We start from the raw sequence: 18672 nt of genomic DNA, 5'->3' as shown, positions 1-18672 counted from the left end.
TTCCTTAATTCAGGTAGGTAATTGAATATGGTTCTTTAAAACCATAAAACAATAATGAATGACTACTTTTTTAAAAATATAAAATAATGAATGATTACTTAAGAAGACATTAGATGCACCTATTTTCAAAAATTTAAAACCATTTAGTAAATGATTATTATATTGTCCGGTGAACATAACTCAGTTGGTAGGACAATGCATTATTATATGCAGAGGTCGGGGTTCGAATCCCGGACACCCTACTTATTCATAAGGTGAATTCTAGCCACTAGGCTACCCGACAAAAAAAAAGATTATAATATTGTCTCGAGTTGGTAGAGACATTGCATAATGTACCCTAAACATTCCACTTATTCTCTAGAAAATATTCTAGAGATAAAAGAGTGATGATTTTGCGAAATGTAGGGAAGACCTTAGAGATAAAAGAGCTCTCACAAATATATTTATATTTACATATCTTTAAGATACTAGCAGAGCTTGAAACTCGGAATCTCTATATTCAAGGTTTGTTCTTTTACTACTAGACTAAACCCTTAGAGTTGGAAAATTGCAATGAACCAAAAAATGGATTTTTATTTCAAATTAATCATGGAAAACGAAATATCCCTTATACCTAAAACATCTTTCATCTTGATTTTTGACTTAAAAAAATGAATGGTTTAATTATTCTTGCTGATTGTCATCACTCCGTAAAACTTATTTTCAAAAAGTTGTTGGTAACTTTATGGTTTTTTTTAAGGAATGGAAAAAATGACACTACATGTTGAACCAAAACCTTAAGTCGTCAGATATATCAGTCATCTCATTTATATTTTGTTCAACAAATACTTTTACATTCAACGTAGAACTTTAACTCACATTTGACATATTAAAATCTCTCCCTTAAGTGTGAGACTCTCTGCGGCTATGATATAGAGACATAGTCAAATAAGGCCAGAATGAAGCACAACATAGCCAAATAACCATATTAGACTAAGAGAAACTGGACAAGTGAGATTAACATCACAACTTCATCCAAATTCTAAAGGCATTTGATATAAAGGTCGCCTCACTTGTATATTTTCCACTCTCTAATATTGCATCAAATCTAGATTTCATAGTAAAAAAGGCCGGTTGACGGTGATTTAATGGATGGAGGTTTATGTTCTTTTAGTTCATGAGAAGTTAGAAAATAAATTAGAAAAGGAAAGAAGATAAAAAATAATTTGAACATAAGAGAAACAATAAGAGGAAAATTTGTACTATTTTTTATCGGTGAGAATATATAATAGTTTGAGTTATCGGTAATTATATAGTTTTGTTGAATAAGTTGAATATTTTTGGGTTATTATTACCAAAAAGTATGACTTCATTAAAAAAAAACATCGCATCATTTTAAAATATCTAATAAACATGTATTTTGTAAAGTCATCATAACTCATTTGTATTTTCCATTGTCACACCCCCCAAAGACTACACGTAAAGGAATTGGAAATAGTAGAGGCTGAATACAAAAATACAATGAAAGGTAATGACATCCAACAACAAAGTTTTTACAGAAAAAAGGTTAATTAAATAAATATTCCATATAAATATGGTTTTTTTTAGTATCTAGAAATAAATCACATTTTTAATTGTTGTAACATTTTACTTTGAACTTTTTATGGACCAAAATTGTTGACGGAAAATTTTATAGTGACTAAAAATGATGACGGAAAAAATTTACAAGGACCAAAATGTGCGACTTATTTTGGTAGGAATTAAAAATGAAATTCTTGATATTTATGGAGACATTTTAGTTAATTAACTCTACAAAAAATAGCAAATGACATCCAAACACCAACAAAATAGTTCATCATAATGTTGAGTCTACAAAGGAAGCCTACAATTGGTTCAAATATTATATTATGTTAATAGCAATCACACAAGTGAGACTGACACCACATCTGCACTTAAAATGTCTAATAGAGTAGTGCTATCAACACTCTCTTTTGAATACTCTCTCCAATACTCACTCTCTTATTGATTTAAATCATTGCAGATCTACACTTTGAAAATAGAACTCTCATAAAGTGGTGAGACATACATTGATTTCATCCAATAAAATAATGAGTGCTAAAGAGAGTGTGCAAAAGTGAGTGTTACTGATGATTCCAATATTCCAAAAATGGTTATTTTTCCTCCAAACTCACGAAATTGCTTTGATAGTTTGAACTTTAAAATTCTTGTGATTCAGAATGCAATAAAACAGAATGAAAAATGGATATTTTGGCTTAAAATGGATAAATGGCAGAATTTTGATCCAAACAGATTTTGTGGATAAAATGGAGAAATGGAATGGAAAGAAAGGGACGCCACACTTTCTAATCCAAGAAAGTGATAAGTCTATGCGATTGAGGATCACCACAAGAAAGGATTCTTGATATTATCAAAATTGGTCCAATCCAGAACCAAAGAGCAATTGCTCAAAAACACACATAGTGTAGTTTTTTTTTTTTCACTCAAAAATAGTCTTGTTTTATTCATAATTTTCTCCCCTTATATATATATATATATATATGAAAGAGGTCACATGCTGCAATACACAGAATATCAAAGAAAATAACTCATGAAAACTGTTAGAATTCAGCCATTATTCTAACATCAATGCCTAGTGCTGAATAATTGCAAAAGTGGTTACAAATTGATTTAGAATGAAATTGTGCAGCCATAATTGATGTTGGGGCGGCTCTCAAGATGCTCAAAACGTGTCCATCTGATTTCCTCAATGAGTGGGCTGAAAGAAAACAATTCATTGTGCTTTAATGTGGCAGCACCACTTCCTTCTTTCCTTTCATGTCATGTGCTATTTTTCTCCCTCCCATTAATGTTCTTGATTTCTTTTCACTATACTTGATTCAGCATATTATTTTCTTTCTAAAATAAAGCAAGCACGCCATTTTAAAGCTTTATTTAAAGCTGTTGAAAGCTTTAAAATGGATAAAACACACTAGAAATTCAAACTTAGTGTTTTTGGCCAGAATTGGTCCCTTACACTTTTATTACAACATAAAAGTAAAAAACATCAAAATGGGCAGCAAGCAAGCCCTCCCTCCATTCCATCGTGGCCCTCATCAGTTACTAACATTCAACATTTATTTTGTCAACTCAGCATAACGCGTCTACAATTTTATAATCTATAAAATAATAAAGATTGACTAAAAAATAGCATAAAACCGAATGTCATCCAAAAACAAAAATTTTAGATAAAAAAAATTAAACAAAGGACATCTAAAAGACTAAAACTAACAAAATAGTTTATCATAATGTTGTTACTTTCAGGTGAGTATAAACTGAGTTGAACAACCACATTACATTAAGAGAACCCATAAAAGAGAAAAGAACACCACATGTTCATTTAAAACCTTAAAACATTATGTATATGAGTCATCTCACTTATATTTTTCTTACCACCTACTCACTCATATATGACAAATTAACTTATCTCTTAAATTTGAGACTCCCTACATCTGTAATGTAATCTGGTAACATAACCAAATAAAGTCATATTGAGTCACAACATGATAAAAAAAGATAGATCGACAGTGATTTTATGAAGTGATGTTTCTATTCCTCTCATTCATGAGTATAATTAAAGAAATTAAAACAGAAAAAAAAGAAGATGAAAATGATATTTTAACTTGAGAGAAATGGTTAGGAAAAAACTAAGGAGTGGGTGCTTTGACCGTGAGAGTATATGAAATATTGTTTGTTGCGGGTAATTTTGAGAGTTTGTTGAAGAATTTGGAATAATTAATATACCACAAATTAGACTCAATTAAAAAATTGCAACACCAATTTAAAATTTCAAATAAGCATGTATTTTGTCAACTTAGCAAAACACATGCATTTTTCCACTGTGAAATTCTACCAAAGACTAAAAGTAAAGGAATTTGAAATAAGGGAGGTTGAATAAAAAAATAGCATGAAAACGAATGATATGCTACCTTGAGCTCTAAGGGATCCTACCTTGAGCTTTATCGCCACATTAGACTAAGAGACGATAGACAAGTGAAATTGATATGCTTTCATCTCGCTTATATGTTCTCCAAAACCTACCCTTCCATCCAAAATAATTTTTTAACTCGCACTTGACACATTTATACCTCTTATTCAAATTTGCAACTCTCTGTGTCCATAATTATATGATATAGTCAAATAAGATCAAAGGAAGATACAATATGTTTAAAAAAGTTCGTTTGTGGTTGTTTCATTGCAAGAGGTGTATGTTCCTTTCTTACATTAGAAGGGGGAAAGGAAATTAGAAGGAAAAACAAGGATACCAAAAAAGAATTTGAATATGAGAGAAGCTAAAGGAAAAAAAAAAGTATTGTGTGTTTTGTTTGTGAGATTATAGGAAATAGTGAGTTGTTGATAAATCTACGAGTTTGTTGAACAAGTTGGAGATTTTTGGGTAATTATTTTACCAAAAAAATTAGATTCAATTAAAAAACGCCACATAATTTTAAATATGTAATAAACATGTATTTATCAACCCAGCATAACACATCTTCAATTTTTCATTATCATTTGTCACCATTAACCAAAAGAAAATAGCATCCAAAAATCACAAGAAAGAGAATAACTTCCAAAAACTAAAATTTAAAATTGAAAAATTAAAGACTTAATTGCAGTTTTAGTCCCCTATTTTCAGTAACTCTTGAAATTGGTTCGTTTGTTTTTAAATTATTCAATTTTGGTCTCTTTCTCCTATTTTAAGACTAAAAAATAGTGATGGACATATTTAAAATGACATGACATACAATCCAATGATGTAAAATGATCAATACCAATGTAATTATCTGAAAACTGTCTATAAGTTTCAATTTTAACATGACATATCACCATCTTTAAATTTAAAATCTAAAAGAGAGACCAAAACTAGGTGATTTTGAAATGGAGGGACAAATTATTTGAGTGAGTGAAAATGAGATGACCAAAGCTACAATTAAGCCAAAATTAAACAAATGACTTCCAAAAACTTAAAAAACAGTACATCTTAATGTTGTGAGTTTTGGTGGATCCTATATTGAGTTTGATCATCACGTTAGATTAAAAGAAACCACACAAATGAGTTTGACACCACATCTTCACCCTAAACCTTAAGTCATTAATATATGGGTTATATCACTTATATGTTGTTCAACATCTATTATTGCATCCAATATGGAACTTTAAATCACACTTGACATGTTAACCTCTTTTTCTTAAGTATGAGACTCTCTGCATCTCTATAATCTACCACCAAGAACTACTATTGTTTCCCCCACAAAGTTGAACCGGGCTATGGTATTGTCGTTGGACCGTACGGAAGAGACAAAGTTGAACCGGGCTATGGTATTAAAGTTTAGATACCTTAGGTTGATTGAATATTTTTAATGAATTGATATGTCAAAAAACTAATCTCAATAAATTGATTTAGTCTTTATCTATATTTATTTTATGAACTTTTGTCTTGCAGAAATGATATATTACACATGAACTCTTATTTGATGAATCATAATTGATGCTTTTAAACACATCTCCGGACATGTTAAACATCATCTTAAAGGTTGCATACAATTGGTTCACATCATCTAATTTGGACAAACCTTTTCTTATAAGAAGACATCTTAACTTCATCATGTTTTACTATGACGGATTTTCACTTAACATAGTTTCTTCAATAGAATGTATCAAAAGCTTCAATCAACCATTGATCATCAATAAGCATGGTTTATTTTTTATTTTTTTTGACAATATAGGACATAATCCTTTAAGTGTCATTTCATCTCATTTATTTGACGATCAATATATGACTTTTTTTCTCCTTTGATTTGTCAATTAGATAGTTACTATTAAATAAATTTTTCAGGGACTATTAAAAATATTGTTAATTTTTCTATTTACACTGTATTATAAATAACATCCATCTGCAAGCAATTTCACTCACAATTTCAATAAAGAGTTGTATTCTTTTCAATCTTTTCTCTCAATGTCATGTCTTTTTTCTTTTTGTTTTCTTTTTTTCCTTCTAAATTTTATGTATTTGGTATTATTAACAAGGCAAAATGAATTATATTAACACGAAAGTTTCATATATTTGTATACTTAATAATTTTATATAGTTCACAAATATTCTTTTTTTCCTTTTATTAAGGATAATAATCATAAAGCAATTTAAGAGTAATTAATATGTCATTTAATTTAAATTAAAATGATTTCATAAAGGTTAACATGTCTCATTTAATTATTTAGAATGAAAAGACCTCATTTGATGGATGAGAAGGAAAAAGAAAACAAATTAAATGATTTTGGAAATTCGGCCCCCAATTTTGTCAGCCCAACTTAACAAATAAAAACTGTTTTTTTTTTAACCATTTTTCATTTTGAACTGGGTTTTGGTGTATGCACGAAAGTTGTAGGTATGTATGTTAGCTTTCTAATGGCTTTGGTCTCACCTCAATAAGACATCCATGATGAAATAAAACCGCAAGTGCACGGTCTTACCGAAGTAGTATTAAAAGAGTATCGTTCCGACAGGGAGTAGTTTAATTCAATTAACCTTTAGAGATGATTAGAAGAGAAGAGAATTGTAAGTTGGGGTTTTTCAAACGGTTGAAAATTAATATAATAAAAAGAGCCTTGGGATCGTTGGTTTCATCTAAATAACAAGTCCTTCTCAAACCAAAACTATAAGCTTATAATGTTATGTTAGACCTAATTTCTCAAGACAGTTTCTCTTATGTTCCTCTAGCAACCAAGCCTATTTCGCTGACTTGATTACTATCAGATTTTGGTTCCTCTAACAACCAAGCCTATTTCACTGACTTGATTGTTATTAGTTCCCTTGAAGATCGAAACTATATGTCTCAAAGATTGCAAAGCCTATTTCGCTGACTTTGCAATCCTTGTCTGAATTCACTTGTTCGAATATCAAAGCTCCACTTTCGTTTTATGAATTGATATTTGGAATAATGGATAAACAATTATCAAACCCTCCACTTTCGTTTCCACAGTTTGATAATGGTTGATCCATGTTAAGACGGTGAATTCAGATAAGAAATTAGGGTTACATAAGATTAAGGCTTAGAGCTTGGTTTGGTTAGGATTATGTCATTTAGACTTATCCAACAATCCCAAGACAAGGAGAAGTCTACTCACTCATGTTCATCGTAGACATGGGGGAGAAAAGAGAAAGCATAAAAGTAAATGACAAGAAAATAAAGGAAAAGAAAAGAACTTTAATTAGAAAAGCAATTGTCACTTATTGAATTCCAAGTAAAGATGAATATTTGTGATGGATGGCTACTCTATTTATAGCATTTGTTCGACTTAAAATCTAAGCTATTACATTCGGGCTAAAAATAGAGTAGCTTAAAATCTAAGCAAAAGTAGCAAAAGTGACTCTGGAGGGTGGCACGGCCGTGCCAAGGCTAGCACGGGCCGTGCCAAGGCTAGCACGGGCCGTGCCAAGCTTCTGACATGGGGGAGACATATTTTTGTCTCTCAATCTTCATATTTTTGCATCCAATCGGCTCCAAGTCCCTTTCTTTTGCTCCAAGACTCAATCCATCCAATATTCATTCCTGAAATAAAATAAAATGCAATTTAAAGTAAACTATCCTAAAAAGGAAATAATACTAACATAAAATAAAATAAAATCTAAATAAAACTAAACTAAAAAGCATATTAAAATAGTCAATAAATGACTCATCAAACTCCCCCACACTTGAATCTTTGCTTGTCCTCAAGCAAAAGGCATAGACATGGCAGCAACAAAAGGATTAATATATGACACTTTAAATAAAAACTTATGTCTCCCTCGAGGTTTCATTTCAACGTACACTAATCACAACTTCAAGTATTCTTTGTAAACTTATTCAACCCAACAACAAATCTTAAGCGAGTGTATGTGTGTGTAGTCCAACCCTTTTCTTGCTCCTGTATAAGATAGATATTTTGAGGAACAGGTTCTAACCTTAACACTAAAATGACCGAGAAAAATCTTTTCTTCATTTCATATAAGAGAAGTGGGAGAGTTAAGATAGACTTGATGAATTTATACATTTGGGGGCTTGTAGATGCCTAGGGGCTATCATTTCACATTGGAAGTCCGTGAGGGGGTATCCTTTCCTCCAAGTTTCTATGATCACCCTAAGTAGTGCTACAACTTGTTTACTTCACTTAGGAAGTTCCTCTTTTTAGAGGGTTTAATTCAAGCACAATTTGTTTGAGAAGTCATCACCACATTTAGGAAGTTAGTGAGAGGGTATCCTTTCCTCCACGTGTGGTGATATCCTTCCGCCCCATTTCGGTTTACACATTTCATCACATTAGAATTATTCCCACACAAACTTATACTACTTTTACTCTGAAGATTTTTGAGGGTCCAGGTTACCATTAAAGCTAGAACGTGTTCCTTAAAATACCTACTCATACACTTACTCAAGGATTGCAACTAGGTGTTTTTCTCATTGGAGAATTTATTTCACAATAAAACTTGATGTGGGTATAGCAAGAATACTTATAACATAAGAAATCACTTTCATGTACAAGAAACGACCATTGAAGAGACAACAAAAAATTATGCCATAATAAAACAATAAAAACGAGCTGCTTATTCATGCCTTTTACAATAAAACACAACAAAAGAATAAAGTTCAAGGGAGTTTGGAAACACTACGACTAAAGACACTTTATTAGGCTCCCCCCACACTTAGGTGAAGCATTGTCCTCAATGATTCAAGATAGAAAAATAAAAGAGAAGGAGAGGAAGAAGAAGAAGAAGAAAAAGAAGGAGGAGGAGAAAGAAGGGAAGAGAGGAAGAGGAAAGCTCACATTTGTATCATTGGGGTCCATATGGAGGACCTTGGAGGTGAAAGTGGTGCATCATGTTCCGAAGCATTTGGTTGTTTTCTTCGGATATGCGGTTGCCCCGTTGGACATCATTCCTTATTCCCATTAATTCAACACCTTGCCTTTGTTGCTCGGTGCTTATCCTTTCGACCTCGGTATTCATCCATGCCCATCTTGCATTTTCATTTGTTTCACCTTCATCATGGTCATGGTGCATTTGTGCAACTTCCTCTTCTTCATTATGCTGTTCTATGTGCACCTGTGGGTCATCATTAACATACAACAAATTTTCTTCCACCTCGGTGTTAGTCCGAGATGGGTTAGGCAATAAAATCAAAGTGGGCACATTGAGCTTGAGTGTATAAACAAAGGGGATTCGAGTTTTTATGAAATTCATAGAGATAAGGGTTTCTATGTTCAGCCTATTGTTACCCTCGATCTTGTTTATCCCTTGGTCTTCACTCACGCCTAACCGCCTAGCTATATATGTTATGATACCACCAACTGAAGGTAAATCGACATGTACAGAATAAGCAGCGGAATAAAATTTTCGATTTACTTTCCTTGGATCATTACGAATTGGAACTTGAACCAGTGATTCGATTGTTACCTTAGAACGATTGGTCTGAAAACGATCGGTGGAATCTGCGAACCGGAATCACGATCACAGCCAAGCAAATAGCAGAGCCTCTATCAAGTCCACACGAACAGTGCTCCTCCAAAACCTCGGTGCTAGCCAAGAAGACGGAAGTCAGAGAACTAGGGTTTCTACAAAAGAACGTAACCGCAAACTATTGCACTAGGGTTCTATTTATAGAACTCCTTATGTGCTTTGCAAGTCAAACTCGTTTTTGACTTCATTAAGCCCAATATGAGTTTAGTAAACTTTGCTAAATCATTAGCATTATTTACTAAGCGCACCCTTTATATAAGTCGTACTTATACATATCTCTTTTGACTGTTCTTTGTGTGTGACCCTTTAGGTTCTAGTCACGTTGGCAATAATATTAAATCTAATATTTAATATTATAAACAATGAGCGGTATCTAGCAACACATCATTGCTACCCAAGTGACAAGAATGTCAAGTGATCTGACGAAACCTTTCATGATAATACATATGTGTATAATCACTCCTTTGTCTCAATATCTTCATTGATCCCAAGGCATAGATAGTGTCACCCTTGTATAGATCAATGTTCATTTATCTTGATTCCGAAATATACTATTTAACGAATAAGTCCAATATCTTATATTGACTTAGTTCGGCATGGCCATGCATATTTATAGCCATATTTCATCAAGAGGCCTAAAGATATATCTCCTGTTTATGAGGAGGGACAAATCCCATCTAGGACACTCATGACCCTCAGCATGATTCATCAAGTGCCCATCAACCAACGTTATTGTTATCCTTTTACAGACAACGTTAGAATGACAACAAAGCACTTGAGTCCACATCTAGAGATCATAGTGGTTTCAGGTCTAAGAGCGATATACATTATTATCATTGTGAGAATATCTTATGACAATTTCATAACTTACTATGTAGTATTCTCACAGTGGGTCAATCCAATATAAATATTACTCCTAATATTTATATCTATGTATAGACTTGATATCTCATATCTATGACCCATGAGATGTGGTCATCAGTCTACATACATAATAGTCTCGACGCTTTATTATTATCCTTTATTCATATTAAAGCTTTGGCTACGGATACATTTAAGAATAGCGTTCTATAAGATAATGTAATCTCATGATTAAGTCACACTTAATATATTATTACACGAACTATCTATTCTAAGGACTTTATTAACATTATCTAAATATAATAAAGAGTGCCATATATTATTCAATAATAAAAGTCATGATACATAAGATAGGTTTAACATAAACTATTAGCCTCTAGGGCTTACACCAACACCAACTACGATTTCTCCCCTACTATCGGACCTATTTCCTATAAGGGAAAGGTAGTCAAGCAAGTAAAAACAAGTGTTAACGGGGTGGTTGTGCAGCATAGCCCAAAGCATGAAGAGTTCATCACTCCTAGTGTTCCCTAATTCACTCCTTCCCCAAATAGTGCAAGCCATAACCCTTTGAAGGTACCTAAGTACGGGGTTGTGAATGTTGCTAGCTTTGTTGGCACGTGTGTTAAACTGGTCAAGACCTGTAATTCGCTCCCAAAAGGCGGCGGGTTGATAGTCAACCGGTTTTAAATTTTGATCCCAAGAGTCGTGGATGAACCCCGCATTTGCGAAGCCCATCTCATCACAGAAGTGTTGAAGAGACATCTCATAATCAATATTCATAAGCCAGAAATAAACTCTATGGTTAGGGTTATCAAAATTCAACCTATCTTTCGTAAAAACAATAGAACTTAAAAATTCATAGGTGAAATTCTCATACCCTCTCATAGGTCTCAACATATCAACCCATCCTAACCTTTCTAGCAGATTAAACACATTATCTTTAATTCCTAGCTTATTCAAGTCATGGTTATCAGGGTACCTGCAAGGATGTAAAGGTTTAGAGATTAGAATTTTGTACCTATCCCTTTGCTTGTTGTCCCTGAAGGTGATGCCATGATTCTTGACTTGCGCTTTCTTCTTTGGGGGAGGTCCCCCTGATGAGCTTCCAACTTCTTTTCCACTTCTCTTTGAAGCCATTACCTTGACCTTGGTGTGATGGCGGTGAGGGTTTGTGTATGGGTTGTGTTGGTGGAAAAAGGTTGGTTTAGTGGTTTAGTGAGGGTTTAAGTGAGTTTTAGGGGTTGGGTTATGGAGATTGGTGAAGAATTTCTGGTTTTTGGGTTAGGTTTATGAGGGTTACGAATTTGGGTGATGTTGTTTGGATGGATGAAATTGGTTTTTGAATGGTGGGTTATGATTGGAATGGTGTTTGTGATTGATTGGGTGGAGAAATTTTGGGAATTGGTGAGATTTGGAGGGGGGGTGTGGAGGTTTGAGGTTGTATGGTTATGGAGGTTTTAGAGAGAAGGGTGAAGGTAGAGAGATGTTTGTGTTGGAGAGTGAAGGAAGAAGAGGGCCAAAAGGTAAGATTAAACTTACCTGATATCGGGCACGGCCGTGCCAACATTCTGGAACAAAGGCTGGTTTTGGTTTGTCAAGGTCTGGCACGGCCGTGCCAATGTGAGCACGGGCTGTGCCAAGGTTCTGGAGGACGAGGCTTCAAAATTTTCTGTTTTCTTGAATTCTACTCGGACAATTACCTACAAAATAACTTAAAATAACAAAAACAAAACAAAACAAAAGCAGTTAAATGTGTGGGTTGCCTCCCACAAAGCGCTTCTTTATAGTCATTAGCTTGACGTTTAAAGAAAGTGTCCATTAGAAAGGATCAAAGATGTTGTATTGTGTAGATGACGCTAAAAAGCGTTCTTTCACATCATGTTCTTTGACCATATTGCAATAATAAAGGACGGGACCTTCCTTGATGTTCTCAAACTCAAATCCTACCATGTCTTCACTCACTTGAAAAACTATCCTACCACTCTTAACATCAACTATAGCACCCGCAGTGGCGAGGAAGGGTCTTCCTAGTATCATAGGGCAATCGTGGTCTTCCTCGATGTCAACAACCACAAAGTCAGTTGGGATGTATATCCTTTCTATCTTAACGGGGATGTCTTCAACGTATCCGGCTATCGGGATGACCGAACGGTCAGCCAATTTTAATATCATCTCGGTAGGTTTCAACTCTCCTATTCCCATCTTTTTAAAGAGGGATAGAGGCAACAAACTAACACTGGCTCCTAAGTCACACAAGGCTTTGTCAACGGTCTCTTTCCCTATCACACAAGGGATGGAAAAACTACCTGGATCTCTAAGCTTTTAGGGTTGCTTCTTGACGATTGCACTACTTTCCCTAGTTAAAGCTATTGTCTCTTTATGATCTACAACCCTTTTCTTTGAAAAAATTTCTTTTAAAAACTTGGCGTATAGAGGCATACGAGACAAAGCTTCAGCAAAGGGAATCTTAATGCAAATCTTTTTAAGTATGTTTAACAATTTAGCGAATTGAGCCTCCAAGTTGAGCTTAGTAAGCCTTAATGGGTTAAGGTTTTTGTTCTTATCAAGCGGTTTCTTTATCGTATCCCTTTCACCTAGAAGCTTAACATTCTCTCCCTTGACACTTTTGGCTTTAGTAACGGTCTCTTCTAACTTACTGCCCCCGAGAGAAATAGCATTGACATGGGCTTTGGGGTTTGTTTCAGGTTGACCAGGAAAGACTCCTGGTGTTTGAGAAGAGGTGGCCACTTGTTGGGCTACTTGGGAGATTTGGGTCTCAAGCATTTTGGTGTGTGTGGCGATAGAATCAACCTTGGTAGTGAGCTTGGAGAGAGAGTCGTTCAGAAATCCCGTTTGGTTTTTCAGTTCTTGAAGATTTTTATTTTGATTGGCTATGCAATTTTCCAACAAAATCTCCAAACTTGATTTCGGAGCCACTCTCTGGTTGTTTGTATAGCCAGGTGGTGCTGCTTGTCCATAGGAACCTTGAGGATTTTTGTAAAATTTTTGATTAGGCCTCATTCCTTGGTTATATTGAGCGTAATTCAGTTGCTCAATATTGGCAGCACTACCTAACTGACAATCAACACCGATATGACCGGATATACCACATATTTCACAAGGAGGGGGTGCAGAAGAAGGTGTGACAGCATTAACATTAAGTTTTTCAAATTTTTGGGTTAATGCCTCAACCTTAGCAGCAAGGTGATTATATTCAGAGACTTCGTGTATACCTGCCTCTTTCTTAGAGGGAGTAGGAGTGGTGACGGCTCTCTCGTTGGTCCATTGGTAATGATTCTAAGCCATGTCTTCAATCAAGGCATAAGCCTCCGTATAATTTTTGTTCATTAGAGCTCCCCCTGCAGCTGCATCAACAGACATCTCAGTGGTATATAACAAGCCATTATAAAACGTGTGGACTATAAGCCACTTTTCTAAGCCATGGTGGGGACAAAGTCTAAGCATTTCCTTGAAACGCTCCCACGCTTCATAGAGAGACTCCCCATCTTTTTGATTGAACCGCATGATTTGATCTCTAAGTTTAGCGGTTTTTGATGGGGGGAAAAATCGGGCAAGGAATGCTCGCCTCATATCGTCCCATGAAGTGAAGGAACCGACTTCTAGGGAATGGAACCAAGCGCTAGCTCTATCCCTTAAGGAAAAGGGAAAGAGATGAAGTCTTACGGCTTCTTGGTTCTCTTTTATGGTGCCACTGAGTCTAAGGAAGGAAGAAATATGGAGATTTGGATCCTCAGTGGGTGATCCAGAAAACTGATTTTGCTGCACCAAATTGAGTAGTGCAGGCTTAATCTCGAAGTTATTACCCTCAACCGTTGGGTACACGATAATAGCTTGTGGCTCTTCCGTTGAAGGAGTAGCATACTCTTTGAGAGTGCGTTCAGCCATAGCGGTATTATTTTGTGCCTCTCTCTCTTTCTTATGCAAAAATCCTTCGATCTCAGGAATAAATTCTCCGAGACTTTTAATTCTTCGCATAAGAAATCGAGAACCCAAGAAGTTAATTGGTAATATAAAGAAAGAAGTAGAAGAAAAGAGGAAGAGAAGAGGGTTCTAATCACAAAGAAAGAGTTAATCAAATTACTTTACTCCCCGGCAGCGGCGCCAAAAACTTGATGAGATAAAACCGCAAGTGCACGGTCTTACCGAAGTAGTATTAAAAGAGTATCGTTCCGACAGGGAGTAGTTTAATTCAATTAACCTTTAGAGATGATTAGAAGAGAAGAGAATTGTAAGTTGGGGTTTTTCAAATGGTTGAAATTTAATATAATAAAAAGAGCCTTGGGATCGTTGGTTTCATCTAAATAACAAGTCCTTCTCAAACCAAAACTATAAGCTTATAATGTTATGTTAGACCTAATTTCTCAAGACAGTTTCTCTTATGTTCCTCTAGCAACCAAGCCTATTTCGCTGACTTGATTACTATCAGATTTTGGTTCCTCTAACAACCAAGCCTATTTCACTGACTTGATTGTTATTAGTTCCCTTGAAGATCGAAACTATATGTCTCAAAGATTGCAAAGCCTATTTCGCTGACTTTGCAATCCTTGTCTGAATTCACTTGTTCGAATATCAAAGCTCCACTTTCGTTTTATGAATTGATATTTGGAATAATGGATAAACAATTATCAAACCCTCCACTTTCGTTTCCACAGTTTGATAATGGTTGATCCATGTTAAGACGGTGAATTCAGATAAGAAATTAGGGTTACATAAGATTAAGGCTTAGAGCTTGGTTTGGTTAGGATTATGTCATTTAGACTTATCCAACAATCCCAAGACAAGGAGAAGTCTACTCACTCATGTTCATCGTAGACATGGGGGAGAAGAGAGAAAGCATAAAAGTAAATGACAAGAAAATAAAGGAAAAGAAAAGAACTTTAATTAGAAAAGCAATTGTCACTTATTGAATTCCAAGTAAAGATGAATATTTGTGATGGATGGCTACTCTATTTATAGCATTTGTTCGACTTAAAATCTAAGCTATTACATTCGGGCTAAAAATAGAGTAGCTTAAAATCTAAGCAAAAGCAGCAAAAGTGACTCTGGAGGGTGGCACGGCCGTGCCAAGGCTAGCACGGGCCGTGCCAAGCTTCTGACATGGGGGAGACATATTTTTGTCTCTAAATCTTCATATTTTTGCATCCAATCGGCTCCAAGTCCCTTTCTTTTGCTCCAAGACTCAATCCATCCAATATTCATTCCTGAAATAAAATAAAATGCAATTTAAAGTAAACTATCCTAAAAAGGAAATAATACTAACATAAAATAAAATAAAATCTAAATAAAACGAAACTAAAAAGCATATTAAAATAGTCAATAAATGACTCATCAATCCACAACGTAAGTTATGATTGAAATACCACACAGGGGTCAGCATGGTCATGCGATCTGCCGATGTTCAGGAAAATCAATCTTTCCACTCTTCTCTGTACCTAATTGGATTTAGTTTTATTCATGAAAGATGTAGATAAAGGTGTTATCCTTCATTTCCCATTGGATGGAATCCATTAGTCCCTCTAGAACTTGAGTTATGATTTGGCTAAAATATGGTTTTAGTCCCTGTCAAAAAAAAAATTTGTTTTTGGTCCCTGCAAAATTTTTTGTTTTTGAAAATAGTCCCTGGAGGGACTATTTTCAAAAACAAATTTTTTTACAGGGACGTTTTTAAAAAACAAAATATTTTGCAGGGACCAAAAACTACAAATTGGGTCCAGTCATCTTGTGCCACGTATACAAATCATCACAAAAATGGGGTCAAGGACTATTTTGAAAAACAAAAAATTTTGCAGGGACCAAAAACAATTTTTTTTTACAGGGACTAAAACCAAAACGAGGCATATTTGCAGGGACTAAAACCATATTTTAGCCTTATGATTTAAACACTGCACCTGGGTCATGATGCGTTATTAAAGAAATTTCAGTACAATCCTTTTAGTGGACTCTTCAACATCTATAAAAGTAGTAGTGTGTAAAGTAAATGTAATGACCTCTAAATTACATATAGAGATGAGGGAGTGTGTTCGAGCATAGGTAGAAGTGATTACCTCAAGATAATAACAAGCTTAAATATGAACCAAAGATAATAGCCTATGAGAAATTAATAATGTCAAGATGACTTGGAAATAGGAAGTGAAAGATGATATGGAGGACACTACGAGGAATATTAGTAGAAAGGTAAACACCTAAATTAGAATAGAGAATAGGGTATACTATTAGAATGAAAGAGGTAGTAATGGAGAGAATGAATGACGAGAGTAGATTCTAAATTTAGTAATGAATAACAAAGGAATGTGATGTGTACTTATGTTCGTGTAATATGTTGTTTAATGATGAGAGGTTACTATTGTATGATGAAGATCTATGTTGAGCTGATAATTTTTGAATGGTGATGGTGAATGATGTAATAAATGATGTTTGTGAATGACAAGTAATACCGATGACGTATCTTGTTTAGGGTGACGAATAAATGATGAAGTGGGTTATGTTGCGAGTAGGAGTTAAAACATTGGGTAAGTTCATTGGTGAAAATAAGAGCGAGAAAATATATTCAGTTAACTAAGGTTTACAAGATGAGACTTCAATAGAGCAAATAATGTGGTTACGTGGTGAGTCTAAAAACACACGATTTAGTAAAAGGGGTATAAGATGATCACAAAAGGGGTGCTTTTCTGAATTACTGATGAAGTTAGACATATTCTCCTTAAGCCAATAATGAGTTTAGGAATACCGTTAAGTGAAAGAGTAAAAGAGCCAAGGTAGTTAAAGAACTTAAGATGAATGTTAGATAGTAATGTATAAGGTGTAAAAGTGAATAGAGAATATAGAGATCTAATTTAGATGATTGTAAACGATGAGAGGGTCGTTAAGACGAAATGTAAGGGAAGATAAGGAGTTGTATATTAAGTAATGAAAGATAATAGGAGTGATGATAACGATGAATAAAATGGGGATCGATTAGAAAAGAGTAAGATGAATAGGAAAGAGAATAAGAGGTAATAGTTATAATGGTTGACGATAATAATAACGACTAGTATCGAGAGATTGAAACCTTGAATTATAATGTAGTCTTGGTGAGGAAAGTTGTTGAAGTCGAAATTAATGATAATGTGATGACATATGCGGATGATATAGAGTATTTATGAGGAGTCCTATAACCGTGAAAGAGAGTGATGACTATTAATATTTATATGTGGAAATAAATTACAACAATGGAAAATGATGAGGTTATATTATAATAATGATGAGAATGACGATGTCTATGTTGTTGTGATGATGATAGTGTAGATGGTTAACCTATGACGATGATGAGAGCGATGATATTTATCTATGATGATGATGAGAGTGGTGATGTTGTTTTGTGTGCTTGCATTATAGTCATGCATTTTAGGGGAAATCTTGTATTAGTCTGTGGATTATGTGATGAGTGTATACTTGTAATACTTGTTGATTTTATTTCTATGCGTCCATGTAGAGTCTAGAGCATGATGTCTTGCATTGTTATGTAGTGAAAGTCCAGTAAAATACCTCTGGCAAATTATGCAGTGAAAGTCCAGTAACATACATCTGGCAAAATATGCAGTGAAAGTCCAGGAATATAACTCTGACAAAATGACGAGTAGGTGTGGTACCACATTCATATAGGTCGATAGGAGAGTCCATATGCATATATATGATGTTGTTTTGTGTATGGTGGTTGTAAGTGTGAAAATGATGTGCTTTAGTGATTTGTGAAAAGAAGAGATTATGAATAATAACTATTGAGAGTGAAGATATTGTTGGGTATTTGAGTATTGTCTTCATTGTTGCTAAAACAAATATTCATGTTTGTGTTGTTGGAACTAATGTTCCAGGATGGTTCAGGCATGTCTGTAAGATGTTGGATACGATGTTCCAACATCTTGGCACGGTTCAGTGTGCCTGGTTCATGCCTACACTTACGCGCGCCTTGTATTATTTAAGGAAACCATATTTCCTTATCTTATTGACCAAGTAACATGCATATCTGTATAGAATCAGTTGTTTTATTATTCCTATAAGATTGGCAATATTTTAGGAGTCATTTGGATCTGTTTGGAAGTTCCTAAAGATGTTCCTATTTTTTAGGACTTTCCTTTTTGGTACTGATTCGTATTTTGCAGATCAGCTGGATGATCTGATTTGTTCTGAAGCCCAAACCGTTTATTTGACCCGTATTGCTTCAGTATATATTCAAGACTTCAAGACCTAATTCATTCACCGAAGCTGTCAAACTAAAAAGG

At 34.5% G+C, this 18672-nt stretch overlaps 1 non-coding gene across 1 annotated transcript; it reads left to right on the top strand.

The window, feature by feature from the left end:
* Positions 1–13829: 13829 nt before the first annotated feature.
* Positions 13830–13936, top strand: LOC120577967 (small nucleolar RNA R71). The gene has a single exon (XR_005643943.1). It is a non-coding gene; the product is annotated as a small nucleolar RNA R71 (small nucleolar RNA).
* Positions 13937–18672: the final 4736 nt, after the last annotated feature.

Source organism: Medicago truncatula, chromosome 1, assembly GCF_003473485.1.
Source record: "Medicago truncatula cultivar Jemalong A17 chromosome 1, MtrunA17r5.0-ANR, whole genome shotgun sequence".
In the NCBI taxonomy this organism is placed as follows: Eukaryota; Viridiplantae; Streptophyta; class Magnoliopsida; order Fabales; family Fabaceae; genus Medicago; species Medicago truncatula.
Note: the sequence above shows the minus strand (reverse complement) of the source record. Positions and strands in the feature narration are given on the sequence as shown.